Source organism: Dendrobates tinctorius, unplaced genomic scaffold (genome assembly GCF_039654945.1).
Source record: "Dendrobates tinctorius isolate UK_male_01 unplaced genomic scaffold, ASM3965494v1 ptg000038l, whole genome shotgun sequence".
NCBI lineage: Eukaryota > Metazoa > Chordata > Amphibia > Anura > Dendrobatidae > Dendrobates > Dendrobates tinctorius.
In genome coordinates this window covers 23,278,472-23,296,531 of record NW_027361706.1, presented here as the reverse complement: position 1 = coordinate 23,296,531, position 18,060 = coordinate 23,278,472, and the positions used below count along the sequence as shown (strand labels likewise).

The following is an 18,060-nucleotide window of genomic DNA, read 5'->3' as shown; positions in this document are numbered from 1 at the left end:
TGTAATCTTGTCCATATATATCCATATATATTCCAATCCTTTAATGTGCGCAGGTTTAAGGTGCGAGATTCATTCACGTTATAACCAACCCTCGCAGATTATTACATTCATAGCAATCTGACCCCATATTAGCTTTGTGGAAATAACAGTGATATTCTGGTATTTGTGACACTTGTGAAGAATGGAAGTCATAGCGCTGCTTAATGAAATAGCAGTGTTATAACAGCATGCTACAATCCTTACCCATTAGGATGTAATGGAACAGTAAAACATATTTAATTACAATTATTACAATGTTTTACCACCTCGTACGAGGCTAAATTGCCTTTATTTAAATGGCATTACAGCTCCTGTCAGACTGTGAAAATGAAATTCCACTTTTCCATGGACGTGATCTATGAATGAGTCATGAGACGGCCGCGCTCAGTGATGGCAATCCGACAATCTGTAGGAAGGGTCCCAGATTACGAGATGGGAGTCCAAGAAGAAGGATCAAAGCGTTTTTCTTCTGTTTTTTTTTCTCATGTGAGTCACATGAGCGGCATGTTTTCATTTTAATCTGCGAACAACATGAAAGGCCTGTATTATAAACAAGACACAAAAAAACCCTCAAAAGATAGGACAAGAATAAAGCAAAAACACATGGATTATTTCTTTACATTTTTAGGTTTCATATGAAAAAAGAAAAAACAGAAAAGCAGAGCAAGATCTCTTCAATGGCATCTCCTTCCTCCCAACTCATTCCTACTAACAGAAAAATATAGTGGATATACGCATAAAGCCACGTGCACATGTTCAGTATTTGGTCAGTATTTTACATCAGTATTTCTAAGCCCAAACCAGGAGAGGAACAATCAGAGGAAAAGTGTAATAGAAACACGTCACCAGTTCTGGATTTATCACCCACTCCTGGTTTTGGCTTACAGATACTGATGAGAAATACTGACCAGATACTGAACGTGTGAACGTGGCCTAAGGCCTCATGTAGATGTCCAATTTTCTTGTAATCATAAGCCGAGCTTGGGATCCTGGAGGGTAAAAAAATTTGCCACCTACTCTCCACGACCTCTCTGGTCATGGAGAGGTGATGGCAAATTTCCTTATCCTCCAAGATCCCAGGTACTGAGCTGAACCATGGACTAGGGTTCCGTGAAGCGATCCAATCATCACTAGCCGTAATCCTAAAAACATCTTTCATTATAAAAGCGTTTTTAAGGGCGCAGTCAGACGACTGTATAAGTTGGACTGAGATCAGACCCCACTGCATGGACTGGCCATTGGCTCTCCCGACCTGAGAATAACAGATGCATAGAATTATATGAAGCCGTCTACGGTCCGATCTCAGTCCAGGTTACACAGCCGTCTGACTGCGCTCATAGTCTAACCCTCAGGGTGTAATGTGTCTAGTCGTGGAGATTGCCTTCCTGGGAAAATAGTGTATGCAGATTAGCTCTCCACCAGAAGTGAGGCTGCCTTCGCACATTGATGCTTTATGGTCGACATACGACCACAATGCCCTGGCCGGCCAATAGTCTCCTGACTTGAATTCATTATCCTCTTAGGCTTAGTGCAACATGTTGACAGTAGCTACACTATAAGTCAATTTCCACCTCTTTAAAGGAAAGTTGTCATGTAAATTACACTTGAATCAGGGATAGGCTTACATAATACAAATACCCAAATTTCACTCCGAAATGCTGCGGAATTACATACACAGCACACTTTAAACCTGGAGCCCGGAATGGGGTGACTGAGAAGACTAGTCAGTGAGGATGTCCCCTACAGGCTTCTCTCTGCTCGGCTCTGCATGATTGACAGAACTCAGTTTATATGACATTGGCTCCTCACAATGGGACCCCCATCACTTATTTGGCGTGCCCTAGATGAGGCTGCTGCATCCCCATGCACCATGCTGTATCTCCATCCCAGTTGACATGAAAAGTATTGCACACTTTTTTCCACTTTATTACTCTGTTTTGTGTCTTCCTTTTCAATCTACTAAAAAATATACAAACCTCTGGCCATAGATTTCTTTTATGTGTTTTTTTATATGCAAGTCATGAATCCAATGAACCAGGACGACCATCTGCTCTAGATATAAAGGACAGATGAAGCCAGTTTCATGAGGATGAAAATAGCTATTTTTGTATACTTCCTCCTATCATAAAAGTGGACGAGGGTTAGGGCTAGGGTGTCCTGAATATGTAAAGCATGTAAACTATGATGCCAGAGCAGGGTGCTTTACAGAACACTATGTACAGCCAAAGAACATCCGGTCAAAATTATTTTTAAGAAAATTCCAATACTGAATTGACAGTTCTTGAGTATAAGTGGGATATAGTGTAAAGCATGGAGGTTGAACAGACCCCCTGACCCTGTGATAGGACATTAGTAGAATGGCCCCCATACACATTATACACATTGGTGATGGCGACCGGTTCGACCAACAGTCTGATATGTTTGGGGGCGCCTGGCAGATTCAACAAAGATTCAACATATTTGATTTTGGACTGCCGATCGTGATCCCAGAGATAAGCGACCGCCAGACATATTTGGCAGCAGCTCTTTCAAAGAGCACGCAGGGGCACTCAGCAGGGTGCTGAGTGGATGGACGGACCCATGAATGTTCAGGTTCATCGGGTTCGGCCGAACTTTATAAAAAAGTTTGGTTGGGGAAATCAGAACGGTACCCAAACTCGATCCCGAACCCAGACCCCATTCATTTGAATGGGGGTCTCGAACATTTGGCGGTTAAAACATTGTCATCTGTGTGTCAGGGCAGGAAATACCAGCTCTGATCGGCGGTAACCTCACTGATGTTACTGCCGCTCACAGCGCTGTGAGCCAGCAGTTGTGACCAGCAATGAAAAAGTTATCACCTGTCAAGCGTCAACTGATGAATACTGCTCTAATCAGCATACGCCTGGTCTCACTGGTAGCAGCAAGAGCAGCCGACGCTGATGAGAGTATTCACCAGCCGATACCTGTGCATAGTAATAAAGATGTCAGTGTGACATAATTAGTTCAGTACTTTTATAACTTACTGTACATGCATTTAGATAATAAAAGAAAAAAATGGCGTGGGGTGGGGTCCCCCTTATTTTTAATACCCAGCTGAGGGAAAGCAGACAGCTCGGGGCTGGTGTTATTGCTGGTGTTATTATTCTGGGAAGGGGGCAATAATCATGGAGCTTCCCAGGCTATTAATATTAGCTCACAGCTGTCTACGTAGCCTTTACTGGTTATTAAAAAGAGGACCTCAAAAAAATGACATGAGGTCCCCCTATTTTTAATAACCAGCAGAAGCTTAACAGATAGATGGATATTGGCCCACTCCCAGACTTACAACATCAGCCTTCAGCCACCCCAGAAATAGTGCGTCCATTAGATGAGCCAGTTATGGCGCTTAGCCGTGGCTGTTCCCGCTTGCTCTGGTGTGTTGGGAAGGGGGTAATAGTTTTGGGGTTGATGTCGGCTTTTAAATATCAGCTGAAATCAAGCCCAGGTGTTAGTAATGGAGAGGCGACACTCTTTTACTAAACCAATAGTCAAAGTAAGAAAGACACACACTGAGAAAAGTCTTTCATTGAACAAAACACTCCTCGACAAATCCCCTCTTTTTTCCGTTTATAAACATAAAAAAAAATCAAAGTAATCCTCACCTGTCCGCCGATAATTTATAATGCTGATGTCCCATGATGAGCCTCAACTCTGCTACATCTGTTGCTGAGCTGTGACATCAGTAATGTTACCGCTCAGCACAGCAGCCAGATGTCGCTGAGCTTGAGAACGTGGCTCAGTGTGTCTGATGGTGACATCATTAAGGTTACCGCCAGTCATTTAGATACCGCCAGTCACACGTAGCCGTGTTCTCACGCTAAGCTCAGTGTGATCTGGTTGCTGGGCTGAGCGGTAACATTACTGATGTCACCGCTCCACAATGCAGCCAGTAATAACAGAGTTGGGGCTCATCATGGGACATCATCATTATGGATTAACGGCAGACAGATGAGGATTAATTTTATTTTTATGCTATTAAATTGGAATAAGAGGGGATTTATCAGGGAGTGTTTTGTTCAATTAAAGGACTTTTGTCTGTGTGTGTCTTTATTACCTTTTACTTACTGGGTTAGGAGTGGAGGTGTCTGATAGACGCCTCTCCATTACTAACCCCTGGGCTTGATTTCAGCTGACATTACAAAACTGACATCAACCCCAAAATATTACCCCGCTTACCAACGAACCAGGGAAAGTGGGTAAGATCCAAGCAAAGCTCCAGAATTAGCGCATCTAATGGATGCACCTTTTCTGGGGCAGCTGCGGAGGGTCAAATATCCATGGGCCTCCCCAGCCTGAGAATACCAGCCCCCAGTTGTCTACTTTAGCTTGGTTGGTATCAAAAATGGGGAATACCACACACCATTTTTTTAAATTATTTATGGAAATAATTTTAAAGAAAACAGCGTGAGGACCCCTCTATTTTTGATAACCAGCCAAGATAAAGCTGACAGCTGAGAGCTGCAGACCGCAGCTGTCAGCTTTACCTGAACTTGCTATCAAAAATAAAGTTGACTGCTCATCTTTTTAAATTTATTTTTTTCAACAAGCTTTTTCAGTCTGCCAAACCCAAACAGTAACACGGAAATCCAGGAGAAGTCTGTGTTCGGAGTCTGTGCAAAGACCCCGGAATTTACCGTTCAGGTTCACCCATTTCTACTCCTGTCTATAGGAGATTTGGGTGAGATAGCTGCCTGTTGAACGATCGGCTGACAGCCATCTAATGCGTATGGAGGTATTTAATCTTCCAGTCTGCAATAAAGTTAGGACAAGCTAAAGTCATGAATATTAGGTCATATGTGCTAGATGGGTGGAAGTGTGACAGCTTGGACCCACACTGATTGCCAGTTTGAGGTACTCCGACCTTTTAGCTGGACTGGAGTCCCCCAATCTGGTGATCGGTGAGGGTCCCTGCAGTTAGACTACCACTGATCTATCAATTATCACCCATGTAGTGTTTAGATGATAAAAACTTTGTTCATAGACCTTAATTCTCTCAGACCCGTATACCTTTTAGTAGCTTTCAGACCTCATTGCTTCATTACGTAAGATGTTGTGATACACCAACAGTGGAAATTTTACCAGGTGATCCTGCCATAGATATCTCCTAACTGAGCGTAGAGAAGATCCCTCCAGAGCGTTTTACATTACACTCCGCTGCCCTGCCTGTGACCAGTAATGTATAGGGAGACGTACGGTCACTGGCTTCCTGGTGACTTGAAACCATTGCAATGGGTCTGACTATGATAAATGATAAAAGGGATAAAAAAAACAAACAATAAATAATTTTGGACAGGGGCATTTATCCTCTAAAAATTGCCTCTAAAAAGCACAATGTAAAGCAAACTCTGTATTTCCATCTCTGTGATATATGAATAGAAGACTTCGTATGTCATTTTACAATTTGTGTCATTTTTCAGCTCAGTTCCCCTCGTCTGCTGACTGGCTTGCTCAGTAAATTAGTTTTTGTGTTACTTAGCTCTGCAAAACAATGGTACAAACTTTATAAAAGCATGCACTTTCAAAAACGAAGTGGTGAGTGAACCATTTGCTGAGCATGCATGCGTTAATGATCAGTTTCTTTCTCCCTGCTGTGGAGATTTGTAGCTGTTAGCTCAAAAATCCAGATCTGTTAAACTGAGCACAATGAGAAAGTATGAAAATAAAACATAGGGTGCAATAGTGAAAAAAAACATTTGTTTTATCTATAGGTTATGAATAGGGCTCTATCCCAAAACCCGTCATGTACTTCCACCTTGCCTTAGTTTAAATGCAGCAATTGCACACATAAGACTTCATTCCAACTTATTGATGCCACCTTATTGTCACAGGAATGCAAATCTTACTGTTACACACCAATCCCGGGTTCCGTTTCCTTCCCCTGGGTCTGCTGCCCTCTGTTGTGCTCCACGTCGGATTTTCAGGTTGCCTGAAGTGGATCAATTACATCATCTCTCAGACCTATTTAAGGCCCACTTAGACACATTCTTGTGTCTTGGGATTGGGACTCTAGTGTTCTATGTTTGGTTTATGCCATTACCTGTGCTTGCTGTGTTTTCAACATGCATTTTATCCCTGCTGGGTTCCACTCCATCCGTCCATCCTGCTGCTGTTGAGTTTTACGTGTGTGTCAAGTCCTTGTTGTCCATATGCCTTCCTGCATGTTGAATCAACAACATCCGGGGTCTGCGTGTCCACCCTGACCTAGGGCTTAGAGGATCCACCCAACTTGGTGTACCTAAAATGTACCCATGGTTCAGTATTCTATCCAAAAAGCCCTCTCGATTACAGCAAGACTGGGACCCTTCATCTTAAAGGGAACGAGTCAACAGACAATTACCAATTGTTTAAATTAGTTTTTTGTGTTAAATGTATTTTTTTTACAAATTTTCAGAAAAAATTTTTTTTTTCAAATCAAAAATGGAACTGTTGCAATTTTCACCCTGGCCACTGGGGCTTTTTTAGACTTTAACTTCCTGTTGTTTCAGGAAACAATATGTGTACATAGTCACTATGGCCAGATGCTGTGTGCAATGAGCGTGTGCAAAAGGTCGATGTGAAGAGAGGGGGAACAGGGTCAGGTGTGACATCACCTATTGTGATTGCTGTATTCTGTGTTGTCAACTGTGTATGGCAGTGTAACCAGGTCAGTGTAATCCTGCTGCTGATGATAATGAAACTGCTGTAAACGCCTCCTGAAAAAACAGGGAGTATGATTCAAACATAGTCCAACTGGTCAGATTAAAAGTTGTAAGATTATTACTTTTTTTTTTAATAAGGGGTGGAATGTTTTGACGGTGGATCTCTCTCTCTCTCGTCCTAAGAAATTTTATTAATTCTAGTCCAGAAAGCTCAAAAATAAAAAATCGAGTCAATTGTTGTCATGTGAGAGAACTAGATGTAGGCTAGAGCTTGAAACCAACATTATAAAATGTCTGTTTTGCGTTCTTGTCCAGATCATTTCTATTTCGTAGTTAATATAGGCTGAAAAAAAATATGCAAGTCCTTCTAGTTCAGTCTATTATCCTGGGGAAAAAGACAATTATCCTCATCTCCGGAACGAAAATGATTCCTGACTACAAAAATGGCATCTGGAATAAATCCCCAAATCAACGTCCCAACTCCAGAAATCTACCACCCGGCCATAACTAGTAACATTTCTAAATTTAACAAACTGTTTCCAATTATAAGTTTGCTAAAAAAAAGATCACTCATAAAAATGTCCACTTTTCGGAACTTTTTTTTTATAATTCTGAACTTTTTTTGTTACTTAAATACATGTATTTTGGACTAGAAATAATTTTTGACTATGGGTTTCATTAAAAAGTTTGCACCGTTTGCCGCCTGTCGCCTCTGTGTTGCATTGTCTATTTCTGGCTGCAGAATGAGTTAACTGAGAATCTGTCAGTGAGCTCACCGTGATGTCTGATAGTCGAATTTGTAACTTTTTATTTGTCTTTTTCTGAGCTCCGCTGATTTATGACCACAGACCACATTAAACTTGAATCTCTAGGGAAAAATGAGCCTGTAAAAGAAAAATGGTGCAAAATTTTGAATGAAACCTAATAGTAAACATGATTTTAAGCCCCAATCACATGCATGTAAGCATAAAAAAAGCTTAAAAAATGGTCACTGTTCCTATCTGTAAACAGGGGTTGCATATCTTGTCCATTCTTTGCAAAGTTACAAATTGACACCATATAATGATTCACCAACAAGATGCGTCACAGGAGATTCCTCTCACTTCCATAGATTATTTTTTCCACAGTTAAAAAAAAAAAAAACCTCTGCAAAACCCCAGATTTTGTCAGTCCTGGGAAAGTAAAAAAAAAACAACAACACGGTGTTCATTGTAAGTACCGTCTTTCCTTTTTCAGCTCCGATGAGCAGTCGTGCAGAGATGTGATATTTTTCACCGGCTCATTCATGTCTATTGTGCTGCCTAGTGGCAGTATGACGCCATGAGACTGTTCAAGAAATCACTGCTGATCTTGCATGACAAGTAGACTCGCAGCACCACTTCATGGTCTCAAGCATCATACGCAAGTTACACCGCTCATAGCTGGGCCCATAATATTAACAGGTAGAGACATGCTGTAGGCATAAGTGTGGAGTCCCTGATGAGATGGAGGAAATGTGGACATTTTAAAGCCCGACTCATTATTGCATTTGCACCTGTTTTTGTCTAGTTTTTGGTGTTTTTCACCATTTGTACTTTATTCTGCTTTTTTATGTTTTTTTTATGTTTGTTTTTATTTCCTTTTTTTTTGCATTCACCATTGTGGGCCTGTTTTTGTTCTCGAGATGTTTTTGTCTAGTCCATCAAAAAGTTGTAAAAAGTTGTCACAAATGTACTGCAGTCCCCTCCAGAACCCTTTTTGTACGCCAGATATTTTGGAGACAAATATTGGACCAATTAGCGAAACAGGTTACTTTTGGCACTAAAAAGGGTCAAAGACAAAAATTAAAAAATCATTTTTGAGTTTGTGCAAAATTTGTGAACCGCCCCAAGTTTGAAGGATTTGGTGGGAAAAAAAAACAACGAAAACCACAAGACAAATTAAGAAAAGCGACCTAAAAACAACCATAAATGATGACCTTTGATGTTGGTAAACCCTCTGTTATCCCAAGTATTTTATTACTTTTGAGGAGTATTCAGTAGTGTCAAAAGGAAGATACCGCGAGCTGATGACCTCTGTAATAATACCACATTCTGGATATCATTTGACAAGCAAAAAAAATGTCATCAGTCTCTTGGTGGAGATAACCCCGATCAATACATAGCACCAGCGTTGTTTGTAAATGAGTCTCCAAGGAAATGATCCATCCTCCAGTCTCTCCTTACTGACAGGCAGACACTAACTACCTACCAGGTTGAAAAGCTGTAATGAATCGCAGCTTTATCATTTCCACGTACAAAATTTGGGTCAGTAGGCGCTAAAATTTGCTTAGACCATAAAACTTTTCAAAACTCAAAATTTGCCCAAAACCCATACATCTCTACTGTACCTGTGCCAGCTGAATTTGTGTATACCAAGTATCTCAATTTCCTACAGTTTTGGTACTTTTGGTAAGTATAAGTGAACACTTAAAAGTTTATTGCGGCACATACCTTTTACATTAGTTTTGGGCAGGTGCCAGCGTCAGGACTTTATAGCAGTCTTAGGTGTTATATTAAAGCCTTTAATTGCTATTAAGGCTAACAGTATGTTGTGCCACACAGTCATGTATGGCTGCACAGTATGTGTCAGTGCTGGATATACATGCAGGAGAGCAGAGCTTGCATGTTTAAAAAAGGGTGCATTTACAGTGGCCGTTCATTTCAAATGACCGTTCCTAGGTCTGCTTGTTTTCCAATTGTCTAATCAGGCCGTCAATCACTCGACGTATGAGCAAAATGCTCGTTCTTTAATTAATTGCTCAAAAATTATCTTTCTCTGCAGCACACCATCTTGTGTAAACAGGACATGTGCTGCCGAGAACAATAATATTCTATGTGCACAAAATGATTGTATCAATGATGATTTGGTGCGTTTGGAAGCGCGGTCAGCCTGTCTACACAGATTATTAAACAGCTGCCGATCACAGTACATGTAGCCGACCAGCAATCATTTAATGGCCACGATTGGCTAGTGTAAATGTAGACTAGCTCCCAATGATAGCCATGCCCATAACGATCTTACAATGAGTATGTCAGCAGAAAACGACTGTTCAAACCAAGCGCATACACTTGGAGTGCCCTGGGTTTCTCCTCTCCTCCAAAGCTTTCAATCAAGGAAGAGGAGGCAGAAATAGCTAGAAAACAAGTAGGTGTGATGGTGCTCCGAACTACTTGGCAAAACCCATGGTGCTCCAAGTGTTTGCGTTTGGTTTGAACAGTCGTTTTCTGCTGACATACTCATTGGAAGATCGTTATGGGCAGAGGTAGATAAGAATCACGTAGGTGGGAAGAAGCACTGAATTGCTTGTCCAGGCAAAGGGTGCAGCGAGTGACGGTGCTTGGTTTGAACAGTCATTTTGTGCTGACATAAAAACATATGGGATAAATTGAATTACCATATACATATTCTTCTTCCAAGGATACTCTCAACATACAATGTAAAACATGAAAAAAGAAACAAAGAGCTTTTTGAATCCTATTGACTATAATGTAGAAAAAGTCAAAAGCTATATTCCAAAGACAACTTTGAAAATTATATAGATTGTCTTTATTAAGATATAACATACATATGAATACAAAATTCAGAATTAGTGCTCACAATCAATGACATACACAAGAACAGGCGGGCAGCGTATTACCTTGAAGCACTGGAGGGTATCAGTAACACATGAGACCTAAGATATGTATATTTTAAATCTAATTATTAAGTAGTAAAGTGCATAGTCCACTAATAGTCAATTTACCTTATGATCTCATACAAAAAATTGGGAAAGGCAGAGGGTAAATAAAGGGCTGAATGCCCATATTATATATGATGTATAGCAACGGAGTTTGGCAAACATGAGCACCAATAATAAGTCCCATAGGCAATAGCAGTAATAAAAATCATGAGCCAAAAACCCGTGTACAAAAGTTAAACCCCATAACCTTACCCATAACAGGACCACTCCAGTACACGGATGCCCCGACGCGTGTTTCGCTGTGGCTTTTTTAAACAGTTGTCTTGGAATATAGCTTTTGACTTTTTCTACATTATAGTCAATAGGATTCAAAAAGCTCTTTGTTTCTTTTTTCATGTTTTATTTTGTGCTGACAGGCTACCTTTAAGGCGATATATATATATATAACCCTTAGCAGTTTAAGAATTTTTCCTCTTGAGATTAAAACGTCCTTATTGCGAAATCCAGATGTCAGACAGAGCAATAAAGCTGTGATATATTTAGGATGTGTTATAAAAATGTCTATCCATTTCATTTATTGTGATATTTTATCATTTGCTTTCATCGCGTTTTCAGCTCTCATTAAAAGATTGCTGGTTATTACTAACCTGTGATCCAGCGAAGACTTTCTTTGACGTGTAAGCTGATGTGCAGTAATTACTCGAAGCCTTGCCCGATGTGTCTGAAAACAAGCAGAGCCCGAGGCGGTCGTGTAGTTATGGGGATGTCTGGCTCCTACAGAAAGATTTCTCTGTCACTTCTGTGCACACCTTGAGATTTGAAAATTGTGGCAGCTTTTACATTAATGTAAAGAGTCGGAGGGTGACGTAGGCCTCGGATCCTGAAGGAAAAGTCATGGGCTGAGTGCAGTGGCGCCTGTTCATTTTGATTTCATACTGTAAATAAAGCTCAAGTCGCGTTTTTGGAAAAAAATTTTGGAAAAATTTTGTAAGATCACTTACTCCTCAGCAGCCAATGACAAAATCTCACAGTAATCTGGTCAAAATAATCTCTGTAATCTCTAAATGAGGTTCATTCCCATCGAGGCAATCTTCTGTCAGACAGAAGCTGTTATAGGCCCATGTGGAGGGCGCCATACACATTAGATGGCTGTAGGGCGAGCCATGGTTTTTTTACGACAGTCATTTTGGCCGGCTCTTCAAGCGCTCCTGAGTTCTCTGTGAAAAAGACACTGCCAGACATTTATGCCGGCGGGATAACAAATGAATCTGCCGTCCAAAATTGGACATGCTGGATCCACAACTTCCCCAACATTCGTCAGTCAGAGGAATCCTTACAGCCTAGTCTTGGCCAAAGTCTAACGTGTATGGGGAGCAATGGTTTTATGTGCCGGCTGTTTGAACAACGTCCAACCACTCATGAACTACTCATGAACTTTCCCTAAAACACAGACGAGATGAGTGCTTCACGAAAAGATTCAATGCAGATACAGGGACGGGGGCCCTTGTATCGGTCTACTTTGGAAATAAGTGGTCTTCTGAGATTGCAGGCTTTACCAATGTATCTTTGTGCGTGTTTATACGGATTATATTGCAGTCTTTGTGATTTTTTGGCTCTCTGGGGATCTGAACTCTGCTTCTGTATGATAGTAACTTTTCTTTTTCTTTGTATATTTGCTGTGTCATGAAATATCAGCCTTATGACTGTTTCCTCAGCTACACTTAGTGAGGAAATTCCATATACAGTGATGAAGAATGATTCCGGTCACACGTATGTTTGTCTTTTATGTCCTTTATGGTACCACCTACCAGGGGTCACAGCTGCAACTAGCCCTTACCAGAACAAGGCACTCAAGCTCTGACCTTCTGGTTCCTGCTAAGTACAAGACCCCCCCCCAATGGATGCATACTGTATATTAAAGGGAAATTTTATTATGTCACATTTAAAAACTACATAGAACAACACAGTAGTCTGAAGTACCAAATAGTAAGGACCGCGAATCAGAAAAACTATACTACATTTCTAATTGGAGGTATTTGCTAATATTATTATTATTACTACACTTACTGCATATTGGGAAAGCATCTTGGAGGTGGGAATACTCCTTAAAGTCTAACCTGTGTTGCCACCTTATCTTTGGAAATCGTTTATTTTTCTTATCTTATCCTGGATATCACATTTACCGTATGTCAAATTTCTTCCGTCATTCACAGCCAAAGTTAAAAGTAAAAATTCTTCTGGTTTGCATCTGAAGTATGCAGATAGATATTCATGTGATTAATAGATTTACGGTCCCACAAGGCTCTACTGAAAGGGAGGCAGGAGAATTTTTTATTTATTGTTATGTCTGGTGACAAAAGAAAACCTATGACTAAAGATAAAAATATGCAAAATAATTGCAAAAATACATAAGCATTTTTTGTAGAGCGTTCCGGGAGGTAATAAACTGCTGGAGAGACCGACTGCAGCGGCACTGAGAAGAGCAGAAGACTTAGAACTTAGAAAGAGTAAACCCCACTCCATCTGTAAAATTTAAAATTAAATGCCAGAGTGGTGTGCTAAAGGAGTTATTTGTGTTTTCTGCTACTGAGACGCAATCAGTTAACAGTAATCTGTTGCTGCTCCTGACAAACAAGTGTTTAATTTCCCTGCAGCACCTCCAAAGGATAAATGGAGTATTACATGGTACACATTACACTGAGGGATGTAATAGGCACACAGGATGAAGATGAAAAAAGACACCATTCCTCTACATTTCATTTCAAGGTTTATAAAGTTTTGAGGGACTCCATTACTGGTTTCTCTTTCCATGGTAGTTGGTGTAAATTGATTTGCAGGACCTGGTCCACCAGGCATGACATTGAAGGGGTTGTCCACTATCCGAACAACACTTTTTCAATCCCTATGTTTCTCTCCAGTAAAATAATAACACTTCTCACCTCCGGTGTTGGGGCTACAACAGCAGTGTCAAGACTGGCTCTCCCAGGGATCGCATGACATTATGTCATGCGATTCCTGATGCCAGTCACCGCCGGCACGGCACCAGAGGTGAGTAAAAGTGTTATTATTTTACTAGGGGGAAACAGTAGTGGACGACCCACATAATCTATGGATGCTGGACAGGAGCCTTGAGAACTACTTCTTACCTCCCGGGATCTGTGGCTCTTCTTTTGATTGGTCAGCCTGGCGTAATGTCACATGATGATGTTGCACCAGGCTGGCTAATCAAAAGAGTCACGAATATCATCAGCTGAAAAAGGAGGTTGTCTCAGCTCTCATTCAGCAGCCAGAGATTAGTGTCCTGGCCAATGTACCGGGTCATGCAAACCGAATTGCACCAACTCTACTTTCTATATGTCAAATTTTTCATGATTAGATACCAGCCATATAAAAGCACTTTAGTAGTGGGTGCATGGGCGTACCCAGGATCAAAACTAGGGGGGGAGTGGGCAAGCCATGGTCGTTTAGGTTGTAAAATTTTAGAAAGAAAAAGGTGAATGAAACTGATCCATACAGTATAATGAGCCCCATACCTGTATATACATCATCACCAGCCCCAGCCCACTAAGTCCAGCACCTGTATATATATCACCAGCCCCAGCCCACTAAGCCCAGCACCTGTATACACATCATCACCAGCCCCAGCCCTCTAGGCCCAGCACCTGTATATACATCATCACCAGCCCCAGCCCACTAAGCCCAGCACGTGTATGTACATCACCAGCCCCAGCCCACTAAGCCCAGCACCTGTATATACATCATCACCAGATCCAGCCCCAGCCCACTGAGCCCAGCACCTCCTGTATATACATCAGCTCAGCCTCATCCAGCCCTCAGCTCCTGTATATACATCAGCCACTGCCAGTCCCCAGCCCCTGTATATACATCAGCCAAGCCAGCCCCTGTATATACATCAGCCACAGCCAGCCCCTGTATATACATCAGCCCAGCCAGCCCCTGTATATACATCAGCCCAGCCACAGCCAGCCCCCAGCCACTGTATATACATCAGCCCAGCCAGCACTCACTCACCCAGACCCGGCGTGACGTCACTGACTGAATAGAATAATAGCGATTGCCTCAGGAGCGCACGGGTACTAGGAGCTCCTCCAGATGCTTCTGGGGGGGTGCAGTTGCCCCCCCCACCCCATGGTGGGTACGCCCATGAGTGGGTGCAATAACGAATTCCCTGAATTCCCCACTAAAATCTTTTGCGCATGTATTTTTTTTCCATGTGATCGGGCAGGAAGAGATCATCTGACTGACACTTCGGCAGCTTTGCTATACAGTAGAGACGGTTGATTCACGAAGCAGCATGTTGAAGTGAAATATCACCGGGGCTCACACGTGACCTGTAAATCACCATGTGTCCTGTACTTAGACTGTAGCCTGAAGGCCAATTACTCTTTTTGGCATACTGATGTGTGACTCACTTTAATTAGTTCTGGTTCCAGATATTACATAGAGGGAAGTGTATAAATCACTAACGATCACATGAGATCTTAATTGGACAGACTGAAAAGTAAATATATATGAATGTGGAAGATTTTAATTTTTGTATTAGAATTTGAATTTTCACCCTCTTAGGCTTTGTTCACACGTTGCATTCTTGCAGGATGCCACTTCTTTCAGCGTTTTTTGATCACGGTAACAAATTAGAATTGTGCACAAACTCTACAAAAGACGCGACCATGGGTTATTTATGTGTTTTTGTTGCTTTTTTGTTGAATGAAACTAACTTTATTAAACATGTACTTTATATAAATTACATATAATCTGCACCAAAAAAAAACAGCAAAATCACAACTTTATGTAAACAACTTTTTTTTACAGTCAAGAGAGCAGCTTTTGGCTGCAGCAAAAAAGCAATGTGTGAACATAGCCTAAGATATTTTCTCTTTTTGCTTTTCTAAAATAACAACTATGGTATATACCGTACTTTAGACTACGCTGACCTGCATGACAAAGGTCTGTTTTTCTGCCTTACAAACTATCTATTTGCAGTCTGAAGTCACATTGTAGCAGCAGGCTCCAGCGTAAAACACTACATTGGGGACCGTTGTACTTTTCTGTGTCCTCTACCCTCTATCCTATGACACCGGCCTCTCCTGCATTCCGTATTTTCTAGCTATTACTTGGAAATCAATATCCAGGAAACTGTCATTAAAAATGTACAAGGCTAAAGATAGAAACATCCAAGTTCTAGATCCATCACCTGCTGACCAGCGACCGGGATTTGTTCAGACATAGTAGTGTGGGTTGGTGGGATCTGGCATAACTCTTCAAAACTTTAGTCTCAGAGGTTGACGAGCATCTTTCACCTGACGATCGTCGCTTGAGCCAATTTATCAGAATCTTTTAAATTGCAATCCCCAGATATGTTGCATTCTCGGAATTGTAATCGGGGATGCAGATGTTGCAGTCACACCTAGGACCTGGAGATTCACCAATCCCATTTTTTTTCCTAGCTGGGGGAACTGTTTCCAATTTCGATTTGGGGTCCAATGGAGTCAGGTTATGGCTCTACTGAAATATATGTTAAAGTCAACCCAAGCCCTCAGCCATAAGTTGTCATCTGAGGGTTTTATTGGAGCAAGAAATGAGATGTCAGACAACGCACTTTGGCCCCGCTTCTTTATTTTTTTATCTTTTTACATTTTTAGTGTTTTAAGTCTATTTTTGATTTATCATCGCATAAACAAGCAAAGACCAAATATATTTGTTTAAGGTTAGAGACATATCGCTATCAGTCCCCCCATTAGTTATCAAAAAAAAAAGGAATGGGTCACGCCATATAACAGCCTACATATGAATACCTGGGTATTCACTGAACCACTCACCTAATGGTAAAATAAAATACATTTTATTTAATACAATTAAAAACATGTAATGTGCAACAAGTAGTCATAAATGAGGAAGGATCAAGTAACCATAGACATCAGTAAATCCAAATGGCCAAGGTTAATATAAATTATATAAATTATATTCAAAAATGGCAGCCACACATTTCTACCAGTTCACAGTCTCAAATTGACTTCTACAGACCAGGCTAAGCCATCTAAGCAGTTTGCTATATTTTACCCATAATGTAATAAAACAGCCATCATGCCAACCTCGACGCGCGTTTTGCACAGATGTTTTATGAAGGGGAGTGTGTGTTTTTATATTAATCCTGGTCATTTGAACTGATCACTGTCATGTCCGCCATGTCTGTCATGTTGCAAGATGCCTGGAGCAGTGTGCTGGGTAATCATCCGTCTCTGTCTGATTCTGCAATCCGCTGTATTCCTGGAAACCCCTGATCATGTGACCTTTCCTATGTTCCAGTCCTGCTCTGATTCTGCAATCCGCTGTATTCCTGGAAACCCCTGATCATGTGACCTTTCCTATGTTCCAGCCCTGCTCTGGTTCTGCAATCCGCTGTATTCCTGGAACTCCCTGATCATGTGACCTTCTCTATGGTTGTACCCAGGCTGTTCTAGCAATGCTCTCTGTGATCCTGGATGATCTGAACTAAGAGTCCCTCCCTGGTCCTGACCCGGAAGTACTGGTGCTATGATGCTATATCAGACCGTCCCTCCCTATGGTCAGGGCCTGAGTATTGTGTTGCTTCCCTGCATGGCTGTTTGGTCTGCTCGGTCGCTCCCTGTATTCTGTGCCTCTGCACTCTGCCCTGTCGTGCGTCTCTGCACACGCTCTGTGCTTGTACTTTGCCTCTTGTCTCATGCCATGTCTTGTGTTGTCTCTCATGCCATGTTTGTCCTTGCCTTGCTTTGCCTTGTAGTACTTTCACTGTTCTCTGCCTTAGCCTGTTTTCGCCATGTTGTGTCCTTGCTCTGTCTTGCCAGTTTCGCCATGTCTGGTCTTTGCTATTCTGAGCCTTGTAGTGCTTCTCATGTTTCTTGTCTCTGCCTAGTTTTCCGTACTCTGTCCTTTTGTGCTCTCTTGCACATTTCCATGTCTAGTCCCAAGGCTCTGCCTTGGCCCGGCTCTGGGCTTCGGCCTACGCTCTGCTGCTAGACTCTGTCCTATTGTGCTCTCTTACACATTTCCATGCTAGTCTCAAGGTTCCCCCTTGACCCGGCTCTGGGCTTCGGCCTACGCTCTGCTGCTAGCACTTTCCTCGCTCTGACCCCGCTCTGTACTTCTGCCTAGGTTCCGCTCCTTGCTTTGTCCTCTCCTTTCCCTGTCTGGTTTTCCTTTCCCCTCGTCTTGTTGTTTCAGTACCGACCTGTTGGTCGCGTCACACAGGACAGTGTCACATGTCGTCTTGTTCTTTCAGTACCGACCTGTTGGTCGTGTCACACAGGACAAGCATACGTGACAGATTGCCCCTTGCCCGCCTCCTGTGCCTTAGTCGTGCCGCGTGCTTGTGTCCCAGCCGTGCGCACTGGCCAGTGAGGCGTGTCTCCTGCCTCGAACCCTGGCGTGGCTCCTTGCACGCACTCTGCCTCGAACCCTGGCGTGGCTCCTAGCACGCACCCTGCCTTTGAACCCTGACCCTGGCGTGCCCCTCTGCACACGCAGGACCCTGTCTTGTATGTTGAACTCGGACCCTGGCATGCCCCTCTGCACGCGCGGGACCCTGTCTTGTATGTTGAACCTGACCCTGGTATGCCCCTTGGCAATGCGCAGGACTCTGCCTTGTACCTTGTGCCTTGG

General features: G+C 42.1%; 1 protein-coding gene and 1 long non-coding RNA gene across 7 annotated transcripts in view; one reads left to right on the top strand and one right to left on the bottom strand.

Annotated features, from left to right (window-relative positions):
- IQSEC1 (IQ motif and Sec7 domain ArfGEF 1) overlaps window positions 1-18,060 on the top strand; it is an 893,482-nt gene that overhangs the window by 690,833 nt on the left and 184,589 nt on the right. The window lies entirely within an intron of this gene.
- LOC141088271 (uncharacterized) lies at window positions 297-6,408 on the bottom strand. The gene is made up of 2 exons (XR_012231876.1): window positions 6,098-6,408; window positions 297-559 (listed from the first exon to the last, which is right to left on the bottom strand). It is a non-coding gene; the product is annotated as an uncharacterized lncRNA (long non-coding RNA).